The sequence below is a fragment of the Balaenoptera acutorostrata genome, chromosome 3 (assembly GCF_949987535.1).
Source record: "Balaenoptera acutorostrata chromosome 3, mBalAcu1.1, whole genome shotgun sequence".
NCBI lineage: Eukaryota > Metazoa > Chordata > Mammalia > Artiodactyla > Balaenopteridae > Balaenoptera > Balaenoptera acutorostrata.
The window spans coordinates 155,408,903-155,431,255 of NC_080066.1; the positions used below are offsets into that span (position 1 = coordinate 155,408,903).

General features: G+C 46.3%; 1 protein-coding gene and 1 pseudogene across 1 annotated transcript in view; both read left to right on the forward strand.

Annotated features, from left to right (window-relative positions):
- TMEM63C (transmembrane protein 63C) overlaps window positions 1–22,353 on the forward strand; it is a 135,863-nt gene that overhangs the window by 51,044 nt on the left and 62,466 nt on the right. The gene's annotated exons all lie outside the window — the stretch shown is intronic.
- LOC103006301 (transmembrane protein 230-like) lies at window positions 2,364–3,024 on the forward strand (annotated as a pseudogene).

A 22,353-nucleotide genomic window follows, 5' to 3' on the forward strand; every position in this document is an offset into this window, starting at 1 on the left:
AAAACTCAGACAGTAGTTCACAACTCTGCCTTAACCTTCACTTTCCACATGCACAGAGATTGAAGGTGAGCCAGAGGTGAAAGCTTAGGAACTTCTCAAGTCTTTCCAGAGCATGAGCCCAGCCCCGGGGGTGTGTTCACCCTCTAGATTCCCAGGTATACGTCAGAGCTTTTCACATACCTGGGAATCTACCTGGAGAAAAGGGAATCCTCCTACAGTGTTGGTAGGAATGTAAATTGGTGTAGCCACTATGGAGAACAGTATGGAGGTTTCTTAAGAAACTAAAAATAGAGCTACCATATGATCCAGCAATCCCACTCCTGGGCATATATCCAGAGAAAAACATGGTTCGAAAGCATACATGCACCTCAATATTCATTGCAGTCCTGTTTACAATAGCCAAGACATGGAAGCAGCCTAAATATCCATCGACAGATGAATGCATAAAGAAGATGTGGTACATATACACAATGTAATATTACTCAGCCATTAAAAAGAATAAAATGAAATAATGCCATTTGCAGCAATGTGGATGGACCTGGAGATGATCATATTAAGTGAAGTAAGTCAGACAGAGAAAGACAAAAATATGATATCGCTTATATGTGGAATCTGAAAAAAATGATACAAATGAACTTATTTACAAAATTAAAACAGACTCACAGACTTAGAGAATGAACTTATGGTTACCAGGGGGGAAGGGTGGGGAGGGAGGGATAGATTGGGAGTTTGGGATTGACATGTACACACTGCTGTATTTAAAATAGATAACCAAGGACCTACTGTATAGCACAGGGAACTCTGCTCAATACTCTGTAATAACCTAAATGGGAAAAGAATTTGAAAAAGAATAGATACATGTATATGTATAACTGAATCACTTTGCTGTACACCTGAAACTAACGTAACAATTGTTAATCAACTATACTCCAATATAAAATGAAAAAAATTTTTAAATCCTTATTCCCCAAAGGATCTCATTTCCCAGCTTTTCTTCCCAAGTTTTTGGTTAGCCTATTTTTTGCCCCTACTGTTATCCATTACCTCCAACTGTTGTCTAATACCCCCAACTGTTATCCAATACCCCAGGCAGTGGTGATTGATTCATTGGCCTTTAAATGTTTTCAGCAAATGCCTCCAAGTAGCCACCTCAGCAATGGGAGAATTCTGAGTTAGGTGAGATAAAGACAAGGCTTTTGAACCAGTCCTCCTGGAAGCTACCAAACGGTCGAAGTAAACAACTATAGCATTTTTTTAAAGAATGGGATCAGTACTGCTAACCTCTCAGTGCTGGTACTGGGAATGCAGGCTGTTGGCACCAGGATAAGTTAAAACACTGTAAAGCATGTACAAGATCTATATAAGGTTGTGACCACCTAGAGGGGTGGGATGGGGAGGGTGGGAGGGAGGGAGATGCAAGAGGGAAGAGAAATGGGAACATATTGTATATGTATAACTGATTCACTTTGTTATAAAGCAGAAGCTAACACACTATTGTAAGGCAATTATACTTCAATAAAGATGTTTAAAAAAAAAAGATCTATATAAGGAAAACTACAAAACTCTGATGAAAAAATTAAAAGAATAACTAAATAAATGGAGAGATATTCCATTTGTTCATGGATAAGAGGACTCAATATTGTCAAGATGTCAGTTCTTCCCAACTTGATGTATAGATTCAACTCAATCCCAATCAAAATCCCAGCAAGTTATTTTGTGGACATTGACAGAATGATTATAAACTTTATATGGAGAAACAAAAGACTGATAACAGCCAGTACAATATTAAAAGAAAAGAACAAAGTTAAAGAACTGAAACTACTGACTTAAAGATTTACTATAATATGATCAAGACAGTGTGGTATTGATGAAAGAAAAGACAGATCAACAGAACGGAATTAAAAGCCCAGAAATAGATCCACATTAATATAGTCAACTGATCTTTAATGAAGGAGCAAAGGTAATACAATAGAACACAGATAGTCTTTTCAACAAATGGTGCTGGAACAACTGGACATCCACATGCCAAAAAATGAACCTTATACCCTTCACAAAAAATTAACTCAAAATGCATCTTAGAGCTAACTGTAAAATTCAAAACTATAAAACTCCTAGAAGATAACACAGGAAAAAAGCTAGATTACCTTTGACATGATGACTTTTTGGATATAACACCAAAGGCCATAATTCATGGAAGGGAGACTTGTTAAGCTAATTGTTTTAATTAATTAAAAACCTCTGGGGTCGGGGGCGGGGAGGCAGTTGGGGGAGGCGTGCCATGAGGCCTCAGGCTCAGCCGCTGCAAACCGTGAGCTAGCTGTCGGCGCGCGGACGGCCTGGCGGGGCTCCGACTGTAGCTGTGTCAGCGTGTTATGATGCTGTCTCGTACCAACCTGGCTACTGGAATCCCCAGTAGTAAAGTGAAATACTCAAGGCCTCCAGTACAGACGATGGCTACATTGACCTTCAGGGAGAAACTAACTGCTCAAGCCAACAGACTGTGGGAATCTTCCTTCTTTCCTGATGTCATGAGATCCAATTTATTAAAGTTTAAGAAAGGCCCTCCTAAGATTCCATGTAAGGCCATTGCGCTCGCTACGGTGCTGTTTTTGATTGGCTCCTTTCTCATTATCATAGGCTCCCTCCTGCTGGCAGGCTATATCACCAAAGGGATTTTGTTCTCAGATAACAAGACATGTTTCCTCCTTTGAGCTTCAGCAAACTTCTCCCACAGTTCCTATGAGGGGGCAGACTGGGCCGTTCCCGTCCTGATCATTGGCATCCTGGTGTTCCTGCCGGGATTTTACCACCTGCGCATCGCCTGCTATGCACCCAAAGGCTACTGGGGATACTCCTACGATGACATGCCAGACTTTGATGACTAGCACACACCTCAGCCCTGAAGAAAAGAGTCACAGATGGGACTGAGCCCAGCTTTAAGACATTGAGCAGATACTATGGCTAAGGGCTAAGGGGTTCTGCAATTTGCAGATGTTTAACAAAACAGCGGCCAGATTTTATGGGTCCATCCTAAAGACGTTAACTGAGCTTACAGCTATCCATGTCGTTAGGACAGTCTCTATTTTTCATCTCCTGGCCCTGGCAAGAGCTCCTGACAAGTTTTTCCACATGAATATGTATCATGAAAAGTAGCAATGTTAATTGTATGGGAAAGTGGGAGGTTATTCTGTAGTGGAATGCGTTGCTGCCACCACCCTTTTTAGAGTTGAGCATTCTTTTAAATAGTCCTCATTGTCAATATCTTCTTGTGGCAAATGGAAGAATGCAGTAAGTCAGATTTCTTATTACTAAGTAATTTATTTTGAAAATATCTAAGTGTCTTATCCCCATACTCCAACTTTGTGTTCTAGTAGAAAACCTTGGCAAAATCAAATAATCAGTGTGGTGCATCTATAATATTTTTTACTTGCTTTCTTATTAAGAGCAACTAGGAATTTTTTAAACCTCAGAGCAAATTTTCAAACCATAAACACATTCTCTGTTCACCAGTCCTTGGCCAGCTCTGATACGGTTCACCGACAGGCTGGCCAGCGTATAATTTGGATAATTCTGTACTTTGTAGATCTAGATGTTCTGTATATCATGCCTTTAAGGACTGGACTTTTGGCTGTTTCCTAAGGAAAAAATGTAAATAAGTGGTTATTATCTATAGTTTTTAACCCTGTTGTTAGCACCTTGTATTATGATGTCATTCTGCTGAAGATTGTAAGAACGGGCCTGGATCTCTAGAGGACAAGACTGCCTTAGTTTGATTCTGTTTCCTAGCTTATAAAAAGTGACTTGTATTCAAAAGAAATTAAAATATCAAAATCTAAAAAAAAAAACCAAAAACCCCTCTGCTCTGTGAAAGACACTGTCAAGCGAATAAGATGATGAGCCACAAACTGGGAAAAAATATTTGCAAATGACACATCTGATAAAAGATTGTTATTCAAAATATATAAAGAATTCTGGGGCTTCCCTGGTGGTGCAATGGTTAAGAATCCACCTGCCAATGCAGGGGACATGGGTTCAAGCCCTGGTCCGGGAAGATCCCACATGCTGCTGATCAACTAAGCCCGTGAGCCATAACTACTGAGCCTGCGGGCCAAGAGCCTGTGCTCCGCAACAAGAGAAGCCACAGCAATGAGAAGCCCGCGCACCGCAATGAAGAGTAGCCCCCGCTCGCCGCAACTAGAGAAAGCCCGTGGGCAGCAACAAAGACCCAATGCAGCCATATATATATATATATATGTATATATATGTATATATATATGTATGTATATATATATATACACATATATACGTATATATATATATAAAGAATTTTTAAAACTCGAAAAGAAGAAAATGAGTAACCTCATTAAAAAATGGGCAAAAGGCCTGAACAGACACCTCATCAACGAAGATATATAGTTGGCAATAAGCACATGAAAAAATGCTCCACATTGTATGTTACCAGGGAATTGCAAATTATGACAGCAATGAGGTACCATAACACACCTATTAGAAATCCAGAACACTGACAAAATCAAATGCTGGCAAGGATGTGGAGCAACAGGAACTCTCATTCGTTGCTGGTGGGAATGCAAAATGGTATAGCACACGTTGTTACCATATAATCCAGAAACTGGACTCCTTAATATTCATCCAAATGAGCTGAAAACTTATGTCCACACAAAAACTTGCACATGGATGGTCAGAGAAGCTTTATTCGTAATTGCCAAAACTTGGAAGTAGCCAAGATGTCCTTTCATAGGTGAATGGATAAATGAGTTAAGGTACATCCAGACAATGGAATATTATTCAGCACAAAAAGAAATGAGCTATCATGCCATGAAAAGACATGTGGGAAACTTAAATGCATATATTACTAAGTGAAAGAAACATCTGAAAAGGCTACCTACTGTATTATTCCAACTATATGACATTCTGGAAAAGGCAAAATTATGGACACAGTAAAAGAATCAGTGGTGGAGGGGAGAGAGAGATGAAGAGGCAGAGAGGATTTTTAGGCCAGTAAACTACTCTGATGATATTAAAATTGTGGATATGTGTCTGTATACATTTGTCAAAACCCTTGGGATGTACAACTCCAGGAGGGAACCCTAACATAAATTATGGATTTTGTGTGATTCTGATATGTCAGTGGCGGTTCATTTTGATAGCAGGGAGGCTGAGCATATGTGGGGCCATGGGGAAATGTCTGCTCAATTTTGCTGTGAACCTAAAACTGCTCTAAGAAATAAAGTGTATTTTAAAAATACCGTAAAGCTTTCTTACTGAGATTCAGCTGCTTTTTCCCTTGATTAAGCATTCCCCGAGTGCTGCAAGCCTTCCGTTAGTTTCCAGAGTTCCAAAAAAGTTGACTCTGATAGTTTTTTTTGCCAGTTTATTCATTATTTTTGAGGAGAGACAGACTTTTGGAGTCACCTCCTCTGCCATTGTCACTGATGTACCTCCATATAGATTTTAGAGTTAAATGTAAAATGCAAAAAACTTCAAACTTTTAGAAGGTAGTACAGATGAATGTCTTTAAGTCCTCAGGGCCAGGAAATATTTCTTAAATATGATATAAAGAGATAGATAAATTTTGCTAAATTAAAATTTAAAACTCTTGTTAATCTGAGAACACCATAGACTGAAAAGGCAAGCCCCAAAACAGGAGCAGATAATTGTAAGGATATTTTTAATATCTTTCAAATCAATTAGAAAGACAACCCAACTTTTAAAAAAATGGGTCAAAGACTTGAACAGGTACCTCCAAAAAAAGAACTCCAAATAGCCAATAAATATTTGATCATGTACCTCATCTCATTAATAATTCATGAAATGCATATTAAAACCACAAGGAGACACTACTAAAACCCCACCAGGATGGTAACAAAGACCATCAATGTCAAATATTGAAAAGGATGTGGAGCATCAGGAATTCTCACCCACTGCTGGTGGAGGTACAAATTGATACAACTCTACTTTGGGAAACGTTTTAGCATTAATTAGTAAAGCCGACGATACACACCCCCAATGTGGATGATCATCCCCACAACTTTACCCTTGGTCTACAGAAACTCGAGCACACGTGTACCAGGCATAGTGGCATCATTTTAGAAAACAAGCTGATGAACAAAAAGTTGTTCGTGGGCTTCCCTGGTGGCGCAGTGGTTGAGAATCTGCCTGCCAATGCAGGGGACACGGGTTCGAGCCCTGGTCTGGGAAGATCCCACATGCTGCGGAGCAACTAGGCCCGTGAGCCACAATTACTGAGCCTGCACGTCTGGAGCCTGTGCTCCGCAACAAGAGAGGCCGCGATAGTGAGAGGCCCGCGCACCGCAATGAAGAGTGGCCCCCCTTCGCCACAACTAGAGAAAGCCCTCGCACAGAAACGAAGACCCAACACAGCCATTAAAAAATAAATAAATAAATAAATAAATAAAGTTGTTCGTAACCCCAATTTCCACCAACCAGGATAAATTAATTATGGCAGAGTCAAGCAATGGAGTGCCATACAGCAATAACAATGAATAAACTACAAGCGCATGCCACAACTTGAATGAATCTTTAAAATATAACGTTGAGTAAAAGAAGCCCTACATGAAGTATATACAGACTTGGATTCCATTAATATCCACTTAAAAAAAGAGACCCAACCAAACTCTCTTGATTAGGGGTGAATAATCAGGTGGTAAAGTATAAAGAAAAGGAAGTAAAGGTTACCATTAAGGTCAAGAGAGGGTTATCTCTGGGTGAGGGGCAGGTGGAGAAGAGAGGGGTGTGACTGGGTAGCAACACAGGAAAATGTCTGGTATAATGTTCTACTTCTTGACCTGGGTAGTGGTTACATAGTGTTTGCTTTATGATTATTCATTATAGCTCTCATTTCTGTTTTATATACTCTTCTCTTGTGTGTATTTTTTTTTTTTTTTGGCCATGCTGTGTGGCTTGCGGGATTCTTAGTTCCCTGACCGGGGATTGAACGCAGGCCCTCAGCAGTGAGAGCATGGAGTCCTAACCACTGGACCACCAGGGAATTCCCTGTCCGTGTATTATATTTCACAAGTTAATAAAGGTATAAAATAAAGAATGTGTTCATTACTGGAAACAAATGCCAACTCCCAGAGTACAGCAGAGCTGCTTTCAAGAGGCTGGCCATGGAGGCGGGATCCTCACTTTGTAGCCCAGAAGAAATCCAATAGGAAAACCATATTTCTGCCCTATGAGGATCTGCTTGAGGGGTGAGGGGTGGTCTATAGCCTCAATAAATATCAACATGAGGACCCAAGTATTTAATTAATTTATTTTTTATTGAGGTAACATTGGTTTATAACATTATATGTTTCATGTCTACATTATATTTCTACTTCAGTGTATACTACGGCATGCTCACCACTGACAATTTAGTTTCCAAGTATTCTTTAACAACCTAATCCTGCAGGCCATCAGCCAGGCTCAAGACAGAACTGAGGTGAGGTTGTGCGGGCTTCAAACCTCCAGATCTGCCCTGGAAATGTTCAGTTTAGCTCAGTCCTGGATGGGGAAACCCCCCCTCTTCAATGTGTCTCCAGAGTTCCAGCACACAGTGGTGCTTCCTTTGTGATGTCATCTGCATCTGCCTCTGACCCGGCCCCACCAGAAGTTTCCAATATTGATAACTGGCAGTGACTGTTGGAGGTAGATGACAGTGACCTCCCATTAGTCATGAATTTCCCTTCTTCCAGGACAGAAGTAAAAGAAGCTGCGGCTAGCTAAGAGCATCTACCTGGTGGGGCCTTGGTGAGTGGGGACCCAGCCTGAGGCCATGGGTGAGGGAGGGCAGGGAGGCCAGGGCTGTCCCAGCGGAGGGGAGGCTTAGATTCTCTGCCCTGAGGACCATGTGGTTAGAGGGCCCTGACTCCTCCACTCTGGCTCCACCAGCCTGGGGAGTGCCAGCTTAGTGAGGGGTCAGTGCTGTGTGTCTCTCAAAATCCACAACCCCATGTCTGATTAGACAGAGGACACTGAAAAAATAGTATTCAAACCCAGTACATTGTTTGCCTACTTTCTGAATAGGTAATCAAATTTCCTTCTGTTTGGAAAGGCAGATTAGAGTGTGTGACAAAAGCCTGAGCTCCCAAAATAGACCCACTTTCTTGGAGAGTCTTGATTGGGCTCTTGGGGATAGGGGATACCCTAGAGTATCTGGATTGTCACAAAGTGTGAATAGTGATGTGGTTCTGTCTTGAAAAATACTGTCCCTGTCAGTGGCATACGTTTACTTCTGGATCCTATAGCAAAGTCTGCAGACTCTCAGGACCTCCAGACCTGCCGCCCCCCTTCTTACCCCCTACTTAGCTAGGTGACTAGCACCGGGCTTTAGGATGATGGGGACACTAGTGTAGCTCTCTTGCCTCGAAGCCATCGAGATGATGTGAAATAAGCAGTGAGCACACCTAGCTGACTCTTTCCTGGACCTCCCACTTTTTTCCCTCTCATTTTGAATTTTCCTGAACATCTCCCCTGGACAGTGAAGAAAGGCCATGCACCGTTGTGTAGCCTGTGTACAGTTGTGTTTGTTTTTGGAATTACAACCAGTTCTGCAATGAAAATCCTGTGCATGTTGGTCTTGTGAGCTCAGGGGAGTGTTTCTGATGAAATGATTTCTAGACAACAGGGGTAGGGTCACCAGGGGCTCGTAACACTCTTGGCTGTGAGGGCTGTGGCCCTGCAGCTCTCCACCAGGGTGTTTTGGGACCTCAGGCAATTTCACTGCTCAATATTCCACATCAGCTGGTGGGACCCTACTAAGCTCTGGCATCTAAGGTAACACAGATTTCACCCCCTTAATTATTAAAAAATATTTATTTGAGTTAGCACTGTGCTTGACACTAGGAATAAAAAGAAAAAGGAGATACAATCTGATCTTAAAAGGATGTATAATCTAGTGGGAGGTGTATATCAATGAGTCAAAATCTCTACTTTCTGACCCATCAGGAAAGGTATTATTTTGAATGGATGCTGAAGGTTTCTACCCTTAAGCATACAAGTTTTATGTTAACCATTTTCAGACACATTAAACATATCATATAATTGCTTTCCTTTTAAAATATTCCATCAGAATTAACCTTCTCTTAATGATTCAAGATTGTTATTCTGAGCATTTCCAACATTATCTTGTAATACAATGGTGCCCCCAAGGCTTCTTGGCATGGCCCTGAACTCAATGACCCCAAACTCTGAGTTTGTTTTATATCCTTTTGTTTATATAAGTTGTTCTATATCCTCTTGCTCTAGGCTTTTGCTAATTTCACTGTGCTTGCTTTTTGTAAGTCCTTTCTCCTTCCAATATGCTCTTTTCCGTCTACTGTGGGCTTGAAAATCAGGAAACTAGGTTTATCAGGCTATCGGTTCAGCTGCTGTCATAGACAAAGGTGTCAATAGTTCAGGGCTCTTCTCCAGGTCATCATGAAACTCAGGTCTTGCAGATCGGCCAAACTCAGGTCCTCGTCAGCATCATCAAAGTTGTTCCCACCTCCACCCCCCTGTCCGTGGTCCAGTCTGCACAAGGGGAAAGAGGAACTGGAGAGCAGGCAGCTTCCTTTTAAGAATGTGGCCCAGGGCTTCCCTGGTGGCGCAGTGGTTGAGAATCTGCCTGCTAATGCAGGGGACACGGGTTCGAGCCCTGGTCTGGGAAGATCCCACATGCCACGGAGCAACTGGGCCTGTGAGCCACAGTTACTGAGCCTGCGCGTCTGGAGCCTGTGCTCCGCAACAAGAGAGGCCGCGATGGTGAGAGGCCCGCGCACCGCGATGAAGAGTGGCCCCCACTTGCCGCAACTAGAGAAAGCCCTCACACAGAAACGAAGACCCAACACAGCCATAAATAAATAAATAAACAAATACTTTAAAAAAAAAAAAAAAAAAAAAAAAAAAAGAATGTGGCCCAGAAATGAAACAGATCACTTCCACTCACATCTCATTGGTTATAGCTTAGTCCTATTGCTGCACCTGCCTGCAAGGGAGGCTGGGATATGTAGTCTCTAGTAGGGTAGCCATGTAACCAAGTTTTAACCTTGGAAGCTCTACTGCTAAAAGAGGGGAAAAAAGGACATAAGCGGATACTTAGCGGTCTCTGCCACACTGGATCTGTTTAAACTGTGCGTAGAATAAATGCAGGTGGGCTGTCATTGAAGACACAAGGTGCTCTCCTACAGAAAAAGCATCTGATTTTGACAGCAGTTCCTTCTATTTGGATTGCTCAGAGGACTTTTGCGTCTTTGTTGTTGTTCTGGATTATGATCCGAGACAAGACACTGGAGGTTAAGAAAGCAGTCACGAAGACAACACTCATCATCTTTCAGAGATCTCCCACCTTAATCCACATGAGTGAGAACATGAAAGATGTTCTCAGCACCCACAGGCCAGAAGCACCTTTTCTTTGAAAGCCTCTCAAGGCCACAGCTATTCACAAAAACCTCAGCTATTCATTCCCACACACCTTCACGCCTTGACAAAGCACCTTCTACCAGCCTGACGCTCGTCTAGGTCGTTGGTGTTCAGTTGGTTGGGACATGGGGTCATCTCTCTGATTGTCCCACCATACAGCCCACCCGGTATTCCCATGGATTTCCACCCCCCCCCCCTTTTCTGTATCTTCCTTTATTGTATATCCTTGATGCCTATCAGGTCTCGCCTCCAGGAATTGGAGTGGGTTGGGTGTTGGCTCAAAAATGTTATCCCGTGGCTGCTGTTCAAAAACTTTCCACAGCTCCCTTTGCCTGCTGAGCAAAGTCTAAACTCCTGAGCCCCGCGTGTGAGGCCTTTCAAGACCTGCTTTCAGCCTCCCATTCTGGTCTCAGCTCCCAGCAGAGGGCATGTTCAGGGATCAGGCTCATCCAGGGAGGCTGGTTCATAGGTTCTGTGTGGATGGCACCTTGGCAAAGGGGGTTGGAGAGCTGCTGATGCCAGCTCTGGCTCTGAGCTAGAATACCCACTACCCAGTCTTCTCACAGGACACTCAATCAAGGATGCCTAGAAATTTCAGCGCTAGGGTCTCCCCTCCATTCTATCTAGGTCCTTCCTGGAAGGGAGAGATTAATATTGACCAGCCTCTGTTTGTGAAAAACTGACCCAAGTAACTTACATGCATTTTATATTCACAGTGACTCTATGAGGTAGGTACTACTGTTGGACTCCTTTTATTTCCATCTCCATTTTATAGATGTGAAAATTAATCTCAGAGTGGCTAAGTAACTCGTACAAAGTCACCCAGCTAGTAAGAGGCAGAGCCCAGATTTGAACCAAGTTTCAACTGGATCCAAAGACCATGTTCTTTCCACTTAACACAGGGTCTTTCTAAAGGAACGGCTATCACCCTCATACATAAGAGGCTTAATCCTCCCACCCTGGAGTCAGACACTAGTTCTGTAGTGAGGAAGCAGAGAGGAGGACAAGCTGCTTTTGTCCAGGTTTTACTCTCTCCCGCCAGTACCACAACAACGACAGCAAAAGCAACAATTAATATTTATTGAGCATCTACTTTGTATATAGTATCTCATTTAATCCTCACAACTACCCTTTAAGGTTGTTATTATTATTCCCGCCATTTTGCATATGCAAAGAATGAAGCTCAGGGAGGTTAAGTTCCATATTTAGATGGCCCAGCTGGGATTGGAATCTGGGCAGCTAGAGTTCTTAAACATTACTTTTGTACTTACCTGGTTTATATTTGTTCCCACCAGACTTTATCCTAGAAGAGAGGAATAGAAATGTTAGGGCCAGAGGGGCCTTAAACCCCAGCTAGCCCAGCCCTCTCAGTATATTACAGATGGGAGGGAAAAACAAAGACAGAGAGATCAAGCAAGTTACCCAAGATTGCAAAGCACACTAGCAGCTGAGCCCAGGCTAGAACCCAGACCCTTGATACCCTGTTGCCATTCCATGATAGACATCCAAAAGCCTTCCTAGCCCTGGAACGAATGAATACACGAATGGGTGAGGGAGCGAAGCAATGGAAAGATCTCAGCAGAATGCCTAGTGGCTCACTTTGGGTTTTCATGACACCGCTGGGGTCAGAAGGACCAGGGGGTGAGGGGGCGGGGGCAGGTGCAGGGGAGGGAGAGACATGACCAGGGTGTGCCAGCCTGGAGGGAGCGCGGTGCTGCTGGTTATGGGGAACCAACCCCTGAAAGCCTAGCTACCCTTTGACCCTCCTGTCAGTGTCTCATGACCTTAGATTCACACTGATTACTCTGTGGCCTTCTTAGCACATTGCTAACAACTCCGTCACTATCTTACCATTATATAACTGTTAAAAGAGAGTCACTTTCAAAGATTGGTCAGCAGCCTGCCTCTCTCGTAAGGTCTGTTAAATAAACATGCTTAGGCCCCTTCCTGGGAGAGAGGAGAGTGGCTGTTTACTACTGCCCCTTAGTTTGTATACTGATCTTTGGGGGTTCAAACACTGGCACCTACCCTCAGGGTCAAAACTAGTGTCTCCAGCAGAGTAGCCAGGATTTTGAAGAAACTGGAGACCTACAGGACTGTGGCCCATGGCAAACTGGAAATGACCCAGCCCACCCTCTTGGGCCTCCTGGGCAGGGCTGTGGTCAATTTGTAGATCTTCCCTTTGCTGGGGAAGAAGGAACCAATCACTGGGCCGGTGCCAGGAGCTGGTCCCTGGGCGAGGCTAAGCGCTGTTACCTTTGGGCGGTTGTGTCTTTTCTTGCTTTGGCTGGCGGGGTTGGGTGGGTTGAAAGGCGCACGTGCCTCAAAGGAGAGCTTGAAGGGGGGCGGGGGGTGAAGGCTGTAGGGTGGGCAGAGAGCAGCAGGACGCCTGCGGGGGCCCAGAGCTTCGAAGGGTGCTGGAGTGTCTACAGCAAGGGACCGCCAGCTTTGTATATTTGCGATGGTAATTTGCTGATGGTTCCTGGTAGCTACAAAGTCTCTAAGGCGGAGTCTGGGGCTTTGCATATGAAAATCCAGCCTGGGTTCCCCCGCGGGTCAAGCAGCGTTGGGGCGGGGCCAAGGTTGGCTTCTGCCTGGGAGGAGCCGGGATGCCGCTCCCATGGTGATGCAGCGGGGAATTTGCTGACAGTCCCTTGCCAGGTGGGGCTGGCTTCACTAGGCCCGCGAGGAGGAGGACCGGCTGGCAGTCTCCTCCCAGGTAGGGAGCGTGTTGCCTGTCACCGCATCCCCGGCGGCCTGCGTACCTTGCCTGGCGCTGGGGCCGTGGCGCCGAGGGCGCAGACGTGGTGAGCAAGCGGCTGGTATCAGCTGGAACTGGTCTTCCCGGCTGGAAGAAGGGGCGCAGAATCCGGGTCCTGGACAGGGGAGGGGGTGGGGCAAGACTGCTTGCTCTACGCTTTCCGGGACCTCGGACTGGGAGGGATGGGGGCGGGGGAGACTGCGCCACACTCCCTGGCCTCGCCGGCTCTCCCCCAGCGTGGACCCAGGGCAGGGTGGAAGGAGCCGCCCACCAGGAAGGGCCGTGGCTTGGTCGACCGTATTCATTGGGTCGGGGGTGGGGGGTGGGCAGGAGGCTTGCCTGAGGGTGCCCCTCCGTCTGCCTGTCGGTTACCTCTCCTGGACCACCCCCATGCAGGGATTCCCTGGGGCTGTGCCTCCCACTCACTGGGCTGGCATGGGAGGGGCGCGCTCTCCCCCGCAGTCTGCAACACGGTTATGAGTTATGGCAGCGTCACGGCTGCGCTGCAGTTGCCGGGGCGGGGGGGGGGGGTCTCATTCTGTGCTGAGTGGGCTGGACTTCTGGGCATCAGGGGCAAAATATGCCACCTTTTCTCATATGCTTTCAAAGAAAGGTTCTTGCGTTCATCCTCACCTTGGCCTTTAGAGAGAAACTTTGGATCTGGATGACGGACCTGGGGAAACTGAGGCCCAGGGGTGCTGTGGCTTCACCAAGGTCACTCAGCAGGTCCTGCAGAGCTGGCCTCCCAGGCACTGCCTTGCCCTGATGCTCTCTGGAGGGGCAGGGCTGAGCTTACTCTGTAGGCCTCCGCTCCAATCTGGGTGGACTCCCCCCTCCCCCAGTGCCCCCTTTCCTCATTCCTGAGAATGGAGGGTGACATAACTTCGGTGGAGGCTTCAGAGTGTCATGGCTGTGAACATTGCAGCGATCAGAATTGTATGAGGACAGGGAAAAATTACTCATGAAAAACAGTCATCTAAGCAGAGGAGCTACGGGCCCCTGCTCTCCTTGTGGGCTCAGGGAGAGAATGAGAGTTGGCTTCCAGGAGAGGAAGGCCGGAAGGGGCAGCCCAGTTCTGGGCTTCAGTCTTGTGTACCAGCCTTGATGAAAGCCAATTGGAAGTTCCTAGGCTGCTGTGGCAAGGACGGGGGACAGGCAGATGGACTTTCTCCCTTAACAGCCTTCCTCTCCCTGGAGAAGAGGTGGGGGAACTGAGTCCACCTTCTCTCAGTGTCAACCCCACCGCCACCCCGTGGATCTCAGCCTTGCTCTCTCCCCAACTCCTGTCCCCCGGAGAAATGGACTGCATAGGATCTGTTGCCCTTGGAGGTGAACTTTTCCTGAATTCACCTTGTCCTCCTTCTCCCTGGTGCAGATGCCTTTCTCTGGGGGGAAACTGAGGCGGGCAGAGAGCTGTATTTTATTTTAGAGCCGGAGCCAGGCAGTGTCACTGTACAGGTGAGGAAGCTGAGGCACGGAGGGTGCAGTGAGTTAGTTGCTCCAGGGCTCTTGCCTGCACCCAGGTCTGCTGACTCCCCCGGCCCATTGCAGGGCAGACTGGATGAGGCCCCTTCCTCTCTCCTCCTCTGCACCCTCAGCCCCTGCGCCGGTGAGGTGAGGCTGTGAGAGCCTCCTGATGGGAGGTGGGTGTCAGTGGTAGGGGACAGCTCCAGCATCTTCTCCTCCATTAAGATGTGTTTTCAGGTTTCTTAGGAAAGAAGCAACTTGAAGAGGGGAGCCAAAGTCTCTTGGTTACCTTCCCATCGTGCACCCAGAGTGGACACACAATTTCTGTGGGCCTCTCAGAGCCAAGAGCAGCTATTTCTCCTGCCCTGGTGCCAGCAGCTGTGATCACAGCCACTGAGGGGGCCCACGGGCAGAGGGACTTCAGTTATCCCTCTGACAGCATCACAGGATGGGAGGTCCGTGATTCTGAGCAAAACAGTTACCATGTGCCTGGTGCATGAGTTGATGCTTTTCAGACACACCCTCTGAGCACAGAGCCCCTGAAAGCTGGCCCCTGGTGATTCCATCGCACGCCCTGGGCTACATGATGACCACGAGTAATCACTGGGGTGGCCTGTGGGAGGGGATGGGGTTCCCAGATCACAGCTAGCTGCCCGTGGAGTGACAGTACAATGCCAGAGAGAGGAGTACCCACCGTGTGTCTGGCTCCTCTGCCCCCCAAGGGTCCCTTCTAGCCCTTCTCCAGGAGGAAGGCCACTGCCCCATGACCCAGGGAAGCTGGTGGTGATCCCTGCTGGTTGGCAGAGGCAGAGGCAGAGTCAGGCCTTGGAGAGGCCCTCAGGTAGTGGGAGGAGAACCACTTACAGAACGTAGTACCTGCTTCTGGACCAGAGCCCCTATTAGCTGGCACTCTGCCCTCCAAGTTTCCCTACCTGAAAACATGAAAACACCTTCCCCTGATGGGTGCGAGGGCTTTGGACACATGTCAAGTGTTTATTGTAGATGGGAAATGTTATTCCTGGAGGCTCTGGTCTAGATTGAAGCCATCTGTTTCCAGCCTCGATGGGGGAAATGTGGCCAATCCATCTCCCTGCCATGGCCAGTCTAGAGCACCCTTCTAGGTTTGGCAGGCAGGCCATCCTTCCCCAGCCCAGTTCATGTTGTGTTTTGGCCCTTGAGGACTTCCTTTTCCCCTCCTCTACCACCTGTGACATTTAACATGATTTCCACGCCGTAAAATGTTGATGAGTGGCAGCACAGCAGACCTGCCTGCAGGCCTGGATCCTCCCCACTGACTCTCGAATCCCATGGACTCTCCACTCTGGTTCTTCCTGGGAAGGAGCTGGTGAAAGAACTGTAGAGATAATGGGCGTAAAGTGCTGGGAGCTCTTTGCACGGAGTGTCCAGGGTGCAGGGAGGCCGCAGAGCATTCAGGACCGTGGGCAGTCTCGCCTTGGGAAGGCTGTAATGTAAGCGCTTAGAGGAAGCACTCAGCTTCAAGTGAGAGCAGCAGCTTTTAGTGCACTGTTATGCGTGACGTGGGGCCCGGCATTCCCTCCTCTTCCCTCTCCGGGAGAGCAGTGGTTTTTGCAGCTCACTCACAGGTCAGCATGGGTGGTGTACAGCGGGCCCCTCGTTCTTGCCCACGAGGTGGCTGGTGCAACTTGTGCAAAACAGGGTAATGGGGGAGTTGAGATGAGAACATGACATGGGCAGCTCATGAGGTATGCTGTGTCCTCGTTCTAGATCTGTCTGGATTGCTCTGGACCAACCAAGGGTGGCTCTTTAGAAGAGCACCAGTGGCCAGAACTCTGCGTCCTGTGTTTCTAGGGCAGGGTAGGTACCCAAGCTGCCACGGTCCTTCCCAGCGTGCCTGGGGCTGGTACTGGAACCTGCAGAGGCAGGGGGAGGGGTTGTCCCACTGTCACCTCCTGCCTCCTCGTGATTAGTAATGCTCCGAAAGGAACCTGAAGCCTGGGCCCAATTAGAAAACCAGGATCCAAGTGTCCTGGGCTCCCTCCTTCTGCTTTTCTCACTTTCCACTCTGCTGTTTCGCACGAGCACCCGGAAGGCAGGCTCTGAAGAGCTGAGCTGGGGTGGCTGAGGTACGGCACAGCCCCGTGCCACCTGCAGACCCTTGTTGATGCCAAGTCGGGGCCTCTGGCAGCCTCAGAGGATCACAGGCAGAGGGGTCAGGCCAGCTTCCAGCCAGAAGCCAAGCCTGCCCTCCCCGTGACTGAGTGGCCTCCCCAAGGAAGGTGACCCCGGAGACAGGAGCCTTCGCCTCCCTCTGGCTGAGGCTTCTCAGAATTGTGCCCAGCCAGCGGGACACTGGCCCCAGGCCACGGGGTCCTGGCAAAAGAGCAAGGCATCCTGAGATCTGTGGAGATACCGATGAGCAAGGTGGACTTCTGGCCAGTTGGCCAGGGATATGGCTCTTTGTTAGGTTTTTGATGCGGAGGCCAAGCATGCTTGATGGAGGGCTTGGGAGCGTGGAGGCCAGCACACCAGACACACTGCCTGGGGGCACTTGGGAGCTGAGCTTCCACCTGCTTCATTAACGGCTCGCTTCACCTCTGTGAGTCTTCCATTCACAACATGGCAGAATAACCCCCACTGCAATGGGCCATTCGGAGGAAGAGTGGGAGGAAGCAGAAAGGTGTCTGGCATGTGATTGGTGACTGGGAGCCCCCTTCTTCCCAGTTGCTCACCCTTTTACCTGCCGAGTGGCCAGCTGTCCTGGGGTCTCTGGGCTGGCTGGCCACGCTTTGGTGGCAGTAGCTGACCAACGGTGTTGGTGGCCCTAGGCACTGTTGGAGCAGAGCTCTTCCCTTAAAAAGAGCTTCAGATCCCTGAGGACCTGGTAGAGGGGGACATCTCAGAGCCAGATTGGGGCATCCTTCAGTATAGCAAACAGGTTGGTACCAGGTCAGGTATCCCTCCTGGGCCAGGACCTAGTGTGCCCAGGCCTGCGAATTAGGCCAGACTTTGGGGAGACTTCCTCAGGCACCAGAAGAACAAGAGTCTGAACAGTGTCCCTGGCCTGAGATCCTGGTGCCACTCAGCGACCTCACATTCCTTGTCATTACTTTTTAGTCCTCTGCACACCCAGGAGAGGGGCAGAGCAGGTGTGAGTAGTCCACTCGATAGAAGAGAAAGCTGGGGCTCAGAGAGGTCATAATAGCTACAGCCACACCCACGCACAACAGTGGCGGAGCCTAAACTGGCCCAAGGCTGGTCCGTCTCCAGGGGAGGGTTCCTCCTCCCTGGAGCGCAGCTGACCCGTCCTCAGCTCACCTGCCGTTGCCGCTGCTGGTGGTTTTGCTGAAGTTGCTTAAGACGAAGTGAAGGTCATGCGTTTTCCCCTTCCCCTCCACTCTGGGCAGGGTGCCCAGAGCTGGGTTCTGCGGAAGGACAACAGGGAAAATGGAAGGGTAGGATTCCCACCCCACCCCACCCCATGCCCTGGGACACACTGAAGGCATGTTCAGGATGCCTGAGCCCAGGCAGAGGGAGGAGATGCTCTGCACTTCACAGAGGGACTCCTCAGAGCCCTGGTCCAGGCACCTGCGCGGAGCAGGGGGCGTGGAGGGGACAGGAAGTGATGTGCAAACCCCTGGCCTGGGCTCCCAGAGCTGCCAAGTGGAGGAGCAGGTAGAGCTCCCTCCCTTCTCTGGGTCTGGGGAGGAAACCCAGGCCCCACAGCCCTGATTTTTTCCCAGAGACAGAGGAGGAAAAGAGGTTGGGAGGAGCGGGCTCTCTGACATAGGCCTTATTCCAGGGGCCGAGCAGCTACCTTCCTGCTTATCGGATGAATTATCTTGGAGCCCAGCTCTGACCTGGTCCCTTCTTACTGGCTCCCCAGAGCCCGCCACTGAACGGTCATCTTGGATTAAGCCCCAAATACCTTTTCCAGTCTGCCCTCCTGCTTCCTTCACCCTTCCCTCGCACCCTGCTCCAGCTCAGAGGCTCTTCCTGCATGGGGACAGGGGAGGTATCGGATCCCCGTGAAGTTTTTACAAAATACACACACCCCACCCCCAGCTCGGCTAAGAACCATTACTCTGGCAAATCAGATGTACCCTGGATTGTCCCACCCACTTCCTCCTCCCAGCCCAGCCCTTGTCCTCATCCCCATCCTCATCTGTCCAGAGTCTCCCTGGTCTTCAAACCCCAATTTGAATGCCTTCTCCTCCATGAAGCCTTCCTTGGATCCCAGCCAGAGGAGGTCTCGTAGCCTTTAATGCGCTCGTCCCATTTGAGTCTGTCTCTCCTGCTAGACGGTGAGCTCATCCTTTCATTTATCGTGTTCACTGAGTGCCAGTCACATACATGCCCTCCAGTAATTCATGGGGAAGGGGCAGGTAGGCAAGTCACCAGATAATGACGACAGCTTCAGAAATGCTCCAATAATGGCAGTACAAACACCAGGGGACATTTGGGCAATGGCAGTTGAAGGTGAAAATGTACATACTTTATGACCAACAGTTTCACATCTGGCTGTATAATTATCCAGAGAAACTCACACATGTGCGTAAGGAGACGGTTCCATGGGTATCTAGGGCAGCAGTGTTCGAAACACAAAAAAAGATGTCTCGACCTCAATATCTACAATAATGGAGTAGACAAGTAAAAATGTGATGTTGCAGCAGCAGTTAAAATATAAATAATTGGAGAATTTTATGTTTTATAAATTATACCTCAAAAAAGTTGATATGTATATACACACACACACACACACACACACACACACATATCCTTTATTATCGTGCATCAGTCTCAAAAACAATATTGCAAAAAAAGGAAATTGCAGAATAGTACCATTAGTGAAAATTTAATTTTAATAAAAATCACAAAACAATATCTATGATTTATGGACATAAACATGTTGCAATGCTGTAATACCTACCGAGTTCATGCTTGTGCTGGTCTTTGGAGAAGCAGAGAGAGGGCACTGAGACTGAAAGGGGAAAAGAAAGGACTTCTAATTTGTAACACTTCTTTTAACAAAAAAGATTGGAAGCAAAAATGACAGAATGTTAACATTTGGGTATTTTTAAACTTTTTTTTGTTGAAGTAGAATTGATTTACAGTGTTGTGCCAATCTCTGCTGTACAGCAAAGTGACTCAGCTATACACACATAGACATGATTTTTTTAATATTCTTTTCCATTATGGTTTATCACAAGATATTGAATACAGTTCCCTGAGCTATACAGTAGGACCTTGCTGTTTATCCATCCTATATATAATAGTTTACATCTACTAATCCCACACTCCCAGTCCTCCCCTCCCCCTTGGCAACCACAAGTCTGTTCTCTATGTCTGTGAGTCTATTTCTGTTTTGTAGATTGGTTCATTTGTGCCACATTTTAGATTCCACGTATAAGTGATACCATACGCTATTTGTCTTTCTCCTTCTGACTTACTTCACTTAGTATGATAATCTCTAGTTGTTTCCATGTTGCTATGAATGGCATTATTTTGTTCTTTTTTAAGGCTGAGTACTATTCCATTGTGTATATGTGCCACATCTTCTTTATCCATTCATCTGTCGATAGACATTGTGGTTGTTTACATGACTTGGCTATTGTGAATAGTGCTGCTATGAACATAGGGGCGCATGTATCTTTTTAAATTATAGTTTTGTCTGGGTATATGCCCAGGAGTGGGATTGCTGGATCATATGGTAATTCTATTTTTAGTTTTCTGAGGAACCTCCATACTGTTTTCCATAGTGCTGCACCAACTTACATTCCCACCAGCAGTGTAGGAGGGTTCCCTTTTCTCCACACCCTCTCCAGTGTTTGTTATTTGTAGACTTTTTAATGATGGCCATTCTGACTGGTGTGAGGTGGTACCTCATTTGCATTTCTCTAATAATTAGTGATGTTGAGCATCTTTTCATGTGCTTACTGGCCATCTGTAGGTCTTCTTTGGAGAAATGTCTATTAAGGTCTTCTGCCCATTTTTCAATTGGGTTGTTTGTTCTTTTGTTGTTGAGTTGTATGAGCTGTTTGTATATTTTGGAGATTAAGCCCTTGTCTGTCACATCATTTGCAGATATTTTCTCCCATTCCATAGGTTGTCTTTTTGTTTTTTTTTATGGTTTCCTTTGCTGTGCAAAAGCTTGTAAGTTTGATTAGGTCCACAGAATATTAACATTTGTTAATTTTGTTGGTTTTATACTTTTAACTTTTTTGTGTCTAAAATTTTTCAAAATTAAAAAAAAAATTGAGTAATCTGGGATGTCAGAGGAAAGGTGCTAACTTTTCCCAGGGAAATCAGGAAAGGTTCCAAGAGGAGGTGACAGCTGGCTATTGAAGGAAGGGTGGGAGTTGGTGGGTTTAACTGGGTGGGGGGAGTTGGGGAAAGGAGATGTAGGGTGTTCAAGGCCAGGGAGTATGTGGGCAGGCTCTTTGCACTTTTCAAATGTTTATCAAGCTGCCCCTCCGCTGCTACTTTCCTCATCCTCATCCCTCATTCTAGCTCCTCTATTTTTGGGCTGTGCACATAGTAAATAGGCTCCTGGGAAAAAAAAATCATGTGTCACTTTATGATTTTTTTAAGTCCAGATAATCTAATGTGAGTTGGGGGAGGAATGAGCCAAATACATAAAATAGAACATTAAAATGGAGAAGTAGCCAGTGATACAGAGAAAACAGAAAGAATTCTTTAAGGATACTGTGCTCGACCACATGCAAGTTGAAAACCATCTGAAACTGAGAGTTTTCTAAGAAAATACAAATCATCAGTTTGACCCCAGAAGAACTAGAAAACCCCAACAGACCAATAATCATGGAAGAAAGTGATTTTTCATAAAATTCCACTTCAAAAAACCCAGGTTTAGACAGCTCTTAATTTCTATCAAACCTTCAAGGAAGAGATAATTCCAATGTTATTTAAACTGCACCAACTGTGCCAGATCACAGAGAAGGAAAGATTCCAAAGTAGTCTATGAAGCCAGCACAACACTGACAAAAACAGCACAAAAAAAAAGAGAAAAAGCACTACAAAAAATCTCATTTATGAATATTGGTGCAAAATTCATAAATTACTAGAAACAGACTCACACAACCTTATGTTTAAAAAATGAATATACCACAAGCAAGTGGGGTTATATTCCAGAGATGTAGATTCAATATTAGGAGAACTATTAATATCATTGAACAAACTAACAGTTCAAAAGAGATGAAAAATCATATAAGCAGCTCCATAAATGCTAAAAATACTTAAAAGGCATTTGATAAAGTTCAACATATGTCCCTGATTTTAGCTCTTACTTAATAGGAATAGATGGATATTGCTTAACATTTTATGTGTGTGTGTATGTATGTGTATATGTGTGTACAAAGACATACCTACAAGGAACAAGTAACCACCATTACCTTCATTCTTTAACACTTCCCTAGAAGTACATTAAAATGGAGAAGTAGCCGGTGATCAAGCACAGTATCCTTAATGTAATATGAGTTATAAAAGGAGGCCAGTTTATCAATTTAAATTGTAGATGATGAGATTGGCCATCTGCAGAAAAAAAGAAGATAGTCCACTGAAAAACTATTAGAAATAATAATGGAATATACTAAGATGACTGCTAATAAGTATTAAGAACAAAAATGTATAGCTTTCCTGTCTATAAACTTTAGCCTCTTTTAAAATATAATGAAAAAAATATTTTTTATATCAGTAAAAGTGCTACA